Genomic DNA, 6,000 nt, shown 5'->3' with positions numbered 1-6,000 from the left:
AAATTTCCAACGGAACAGGGGGTCAGAGAGATAAAAGGAGACCAAGTGTTGGCAAAGGAGTGTTACTAGACCGTCCTGGCCTCAAAAGAGAACCACACATGGATAATCAAGGAAAAAACACCAGAGATCGTCGAGAAGCTAGAAACGATATAGTTGGTTGAAGGAAGTCTAGCAAAGACGACCTAAATGGGGATGAATCTAAGTCCTAGGACAAAGGAAGGGATCATTAACTCCTGAAAGATAGCCTCGATGTATTTGCTTGGAGCTACGAGGATATGCTAAGGATCCCAGCAAACATCATCCAGCATCACCTGAATGTAGACCCAGAGAAGAGGCCCATCCAGCAGAAAAGAAGAGTCTTTGCCCCCGAACAAAACAAAGCAGTAATGGACGAAGTAAATAAGTTGCTTGTTACAAATTTTATTCGGGATGTCTACTACCCTGAGTGGTTGGCTAATGTGGTCATGGTAAAAAATGCAAATGGGAAGTGGAGAATGTGTGTGGATTTCACATATCTAAATTAAGCCTGCCTGAAGGATAGTTTTCCCTTGCCTAGAATTGACCAACTAGTAGATTCTACCGCCGGACATAAACATCTCACTTTCATGGACGCATTTTCTAGATATAACCAGATACAAATGGCTTAAGAAGATCAAGAAAAAACTGCTTTTGTCACCAGTTAAGGACTCTACTGCTACAGGGTCATGCCTTTTGGATTAAAGAACGCAGGGACCACCTCTCAAAGATCGGTGAACCAGATGTTCAAAAAATAGATTGGGAGAAATATGGAAGTATACATTGATGATATGCTCATCAAGAGTAAAGAGGAAGAGGATCACCTGGACGACCTCAAGGAGACGTTCAACACATTCAGATAGTACAGCATGAAGTTAAACCTGTCCAAATGTACTTTCGGGGTCTTTGCAGGGAAATTCCTCGGGTTTATGGTGTAGCAAAGAGGAATCAAAGCAAATCCCTAAAAAGTGAGGGCTATCCTCGAGATGTCCTCACCAAAGACGATCAAAGAAGTACAATCCCTCATAAGAAGAGTGGCAACCATTAACAAGTTTGTCTCTAAGGCAACAAACAAATGTCTTCCTTTCTTCAAGACCTTGAAAAAAGCGTTTGCTTGGATAGAGGAACACGAAATAGAGTTTCAAGAGTTGAAGCACTACTTGAGTAACCCCCCACTCTTAAGTCCATCCAAAGAAGGCGAGGACTTATTCTTGTACTTGGCGGTATCCATCACGGCAGTCAGTGTAGCTTTGATCAGAGAAGAAAACAAGGCGTAACTCCCTGTGTACTATGTCAGCCAAGCTTTCCAGGGTGCTGAGGCATGGTATCCGCGCATAGAGAAGATCACCTTCGCCCTAATAATGGCTTCAAGAAAACTTCGTTTGTATTTCCAAGCTAATCCTATCATAGTAATGACGGACCAGCCCATCAAAAAAGCGATGAACAAACCCGAGGCCGCAGGACGAATGGTACAATGGGCCATCAAGCTCAACCAATTTGATACAGAATACCGTCCACGAACGGCCATAAAAGCTCAAGCATTGGCCAATTTCATAGCAGAATACACCACCCCCAAGAAGGCAGGCGACCAAGAAGACCTTTGGACGATAAACACTGACAGATCGTCCACTCAGAAAGGAGGTGGAGTGGGTGTTGTTATCACTTCCCCTGAAAAGGATGTACTCAAGTATAGGGTCCAACTCAAATTCCCTATAACTAATAACGAAGTGTAGTATGAAGCTTTGTTGACAGGGTTAAGAATAGCTCGGGCATTTGGAGTTGAAAACATCATGCTTAAAAGCAACTCACAGCTTGTCATAGGGCAATTCAGAGGAGACTTCGAAGCGAAAGAGACAAGAATGCAGAAATACCTCAAATTGACGAATTAGCTGGTGAGTACCTTTCATCGTGCAGAGTTTGTTCAGATCCCATGGGATCAGAATGTAGAAGTTGACGAGGTAGCACGGAGTGCCTCAACAGATGATTGGGATAAGATGAATGATTGGAGGCTGGAAGAACAAAACTCCCCTAGCATCAAGGAGCTTCAAACTATCCTTGCGCACACCCGCTCAGGATGGACGAGTCAAATTTTGTCGTTCCTCCAAGATGGACGATTACCACCAAACCCTGAAGAAGCCAAGAAGATCCAAAAGCGTGCTGCCCGATTTACAGTACTAAATGACGAGCTTTACAAAAGAGGCTACTCCCAGCCTTACTTAAGATGTATAGAAGAGGTAGAGGCCAGATATCTCCTGGAGGAAGTACACGGGGGGGGGGGGTTGTAGAGATCACATGAGGGCAAAATCTCTTGTCAAGAAGATCATGAAGGCAGGCTACTTCTAGCCCACGATGCAGCAAGACGCAGCAGATTTTGTGAAGAAGTGTGATAGTTGCCAAAGGTATGGGCATGTTCAACGAGTCCCAGGAGAAAAAATGACGACCATTTCCTCGCCTTGGTTGTTCGCACAGTGGGGGATCGAAATTATGGGCCCTCTACCATAGGGAAAGAGACAAATGAAGTTCCTACTCGTCGCAATTGACTACTTTCACGAAGTGGGTCGAAGCGGAAGCTCTTGCAATGATCACAGAAGCAAAGGTACAAAATTTTATATGGAAAAATATTGTTTGCAGGTTCGGGATACCAAGGACAATCATTTCAAACAATGGTCGTCAGTTCGATAGTCATGGGTTTAGATAATTTTGCTTGAGCCTAGGCATCAAAAACAAGTACTCATCACTAGGACATCCTCAGGCCAATGGACAGATGGAAGTAACCAACCGAACCTTGCTCAGGATTCTTAAGTCCTTGTTAGTGGGGGTAAAGGGAGTATGGCCCGAGGAATTACCAAGTATCCTGTGTGGGCTTACAGGACGACAACACGAACACCAACAAGAGAGACACCATTCAACCTAACGTATGGTACAGAAGCAGTCATCCCGATTGAAGTGGGGCTCACTAGCCTCAGGAGGGAGTTCTTTGACGAGCAAAGCATTGACGATCAATTGAAGCAGAACCTGGATTTCCTGGATGAAGTCAGAGACCAAGCCTCCCAAAGAATGGCCAAGTACCAGCAGAAATGACACTTTAGTTAAAAAAATATATTTTTTAATAAATTTAATTCAATTGAAATCGTTTTACTATTATTATTATATTTTATATATAAAACTGAAGTCCCTGAGTCTTAGTTCACATCTCTATAATAATAATAATAATAATAGTATAACAACGTTACATACATTTTCATTCACGTATTAAAAAAAAACTACAAAAATCATATTTCAAACTTTAACACTCCTTAGTATTATACACATTAATATTTTTTTCTAATTTTTAAATCTGATTTATTTTTTTCTATTAAATATATTTGCTCTCCTCTCTCTCATACCCAATACTCTCCTCCCAATAAAACTTTTTTCTTATTACCACCGAGCGCGTTGGTCAACTGGTAAGGGGTTGTCCTAGCTTAACCAAGGTCTCGTGTTCGAGCCTTGGACATGTAGCTGTGTTAAAACTCGGTTGGGAGAGCTTTGCCGCCCTTGTGGTCCTACCCGGCTCGAATCCAGATTTAGTCGGAGCCCATGTGGTTCCGGATACCGGGTGGTTTAACCAAAAAAAAAAAAAAAACTTCTTTCTTATTTATCTTTTAGTCAACCTCCCGCCTGTCTCCCAATTTGACAAAGCCAGATGAAAAATTGCAACGCGAATGTGATTGTTCAATCCTTCATCAAAAGATTTTTTAAGATATCACAAATACGACCGGATTGTTCATGACTCTGCATAGATTTGATTGCTTCTATATAATCTTTTTCTGTCCAGGTTGTGTTATGTTCCCAAAGAAGGACCGAACAATCACACAGTAATCAAAGGACACGAAATTGTATCTAAAGGAAGAATTTGATATCAAATACAAAAATCAAGCCAGTCTGTCAATTGCTTTTATAAAATAGATAGAAAATTACGTGAAACGATGCCAACACAAAAAAAGAGATTGATGTCTTGAAATTTTCAGATTTTTTTGGCCTGAAATTTTCTGCGATAGGTATTATTGATCTCTTTAACCATTGTTTATTTTTTTGGCCATTTTTTTAATAACTTTTTCCTTTTTTTTATTTACTTTTTCTCCTCGTCATAACTTTGATTCTTCCTTCGTGAGTCTCGTCATCCCCCTGGATTTTCAAAATTTTCCTTGATTGAAGTAGCTTTATAGGCTTATAGCTTGTTAGTTCCAAGACTCTTTAGGAAAATTCCTGACGTAACTTAGGCTTATAGCTTTGTTAGTTTCAAGAAATTTATATTATACCTGACATTTTCCACCAAATGTCCAATAGCACCCGTCTGCAGAATCAGGAGCATAGAAAACAGTAAATATTGTCTACTTTTACTTAAAGTCCGGTTAACGTGTGCGCGAGAAATATTTCCAAAAAATATTTCAATTTTTATATAACGGAAGGTGAAAAAGTATTAACAATTTTTTTAATTTACGAAAAATATTTTTTAAAAATAAATAATTTAATATGTGCTCTTAAGACACATATCAACCAGAACCTTAGAGCACTCCCATCAGGTGTGTTAAATGTGCCAAATGCCAAATATTTGGCACATTTAACACACCAAACACAAAAACAAGCTCTCATCAGCTATTCTATATCCCAAAAAATTTAGAACATGTCTACAGTACCGTCTCAAATATGAGACGGTACGGACAAAAATGCTATCACTGTTTGCCTATATTTAATTCGTTTTTTCTCTCTCCTCCCTCATTTATTCTCTTCTCTCTCTCCGCAGCCCCGTTCTCTCTCTTTCTCTGCTCTGGTCTCCGTCTCTCCTCTCCATCTCTCCGTCTCTACGCCTCTTTCTCTCTCGTTTTTTTTTTTTTTTTTTTTTTTTTTTTTTTTTTTTTTTTTTTTTCTGAGAAGGCGATTCCGATCTGAGTTTCATTTTCTTTATCTCTCCGTCTCGGCGCCTCTTTCTCTCTCTGTTTTTTTTTTTCCTGAGAAGGCGATTCTGATCTGAACCTCTGCTCGCCGATTGAAGCTCGCCAATCTGAGCCTCTGCTCGCCGATCTAAAGCTCTGCTCGCCCAGGGGTGGTCGCCGATCTTTGCTCGTCGTCCTCCACAGCTCTTGCCGCTGATCTCGTGTTGCCGATGGGTGGTTGAGTTTGGTCATTGATTCATCTGTTGGGTTGGGTTTTGTTGAAGATTTTGAGTTTTTTTTTTTTTTTGGTTGAGGTTTTTGGATTTGAAATTTGTTGGAAGATCCGGTGATTGTGGTTGTTGTGGCGGTGGTTGTAGCGGTGGTTGTTGTTGTGGCGGTGGTTGTAGCAGTGGTTGTTGTTGTGGCGGTGGTTGTAGCGGTGGCTGTTGGACCCGGTGGTGGCTGGATTGTGCATTTGTATTTTTGCTGTGTTTTGGATAAATATATTATTTTAATGGGTAGGAAATATTATTTTAATGTATAGAATTGAAGTATAGAACATCTGATAAATGATATGTTGTAAAATGATAAAGTGGGTTTTTGGTGTGTTAAAATGGCATTTTTTTTGAGAGAGCTGATGAGAATGCTCTAATCCTTTCAATCATTTTTACCATTTTCTTTTTATCTCTATTTCATCCTATAGTTTCTTCGTTCATCCTTATTTTTATTGATTTTTTTCCCCTCTCCCATGCGACAACAACATTTGGGTGAAACTTTAGGCCATTTGGTAGAGTGGTTTAAAAAACATGTTTTCAGTTTTTAAGTAATATTACATACATTTTCACACATTTTTTAACCCATACGTTACCAACATTACCGAACAGCCCTTTAGTTTAAAAAAATTTTAAAAATTTAATTCAATTGAATTTGTTTTACTATTATTATTATTATATATAAAACTGAAGTCCCTGACTTTTAGTTCACATCTCCATAATAATAATAATAATAATAGTAAAACTACGTTACACACTTTTTTACATATTTTTTTCATTCACACGTATTTCAAAAA

The sequence above is a fragment of the Quercus lobata genome, unplaced genomic scaffold, assembly GCF_001633185.2.
Source record: "Quercus lobata isolate SW786 unplaced genomic scaffold, ValleyOak3.0 Primary Assembly Scq3eQI_107, whole genome shotgun sequence".
In the NCBI taxonomy this organism is placed as follows: Eukaryota; Viridiplantae; Streptophyta; class Magnoliopsida; order Fagales; family Fagaceae; genus Quercus; species Quercus lobata.
The sequence above is the reverse complement of the archived record's forward strand: the minus strand, read 5'-3'. Positions refer to the sequence as shown.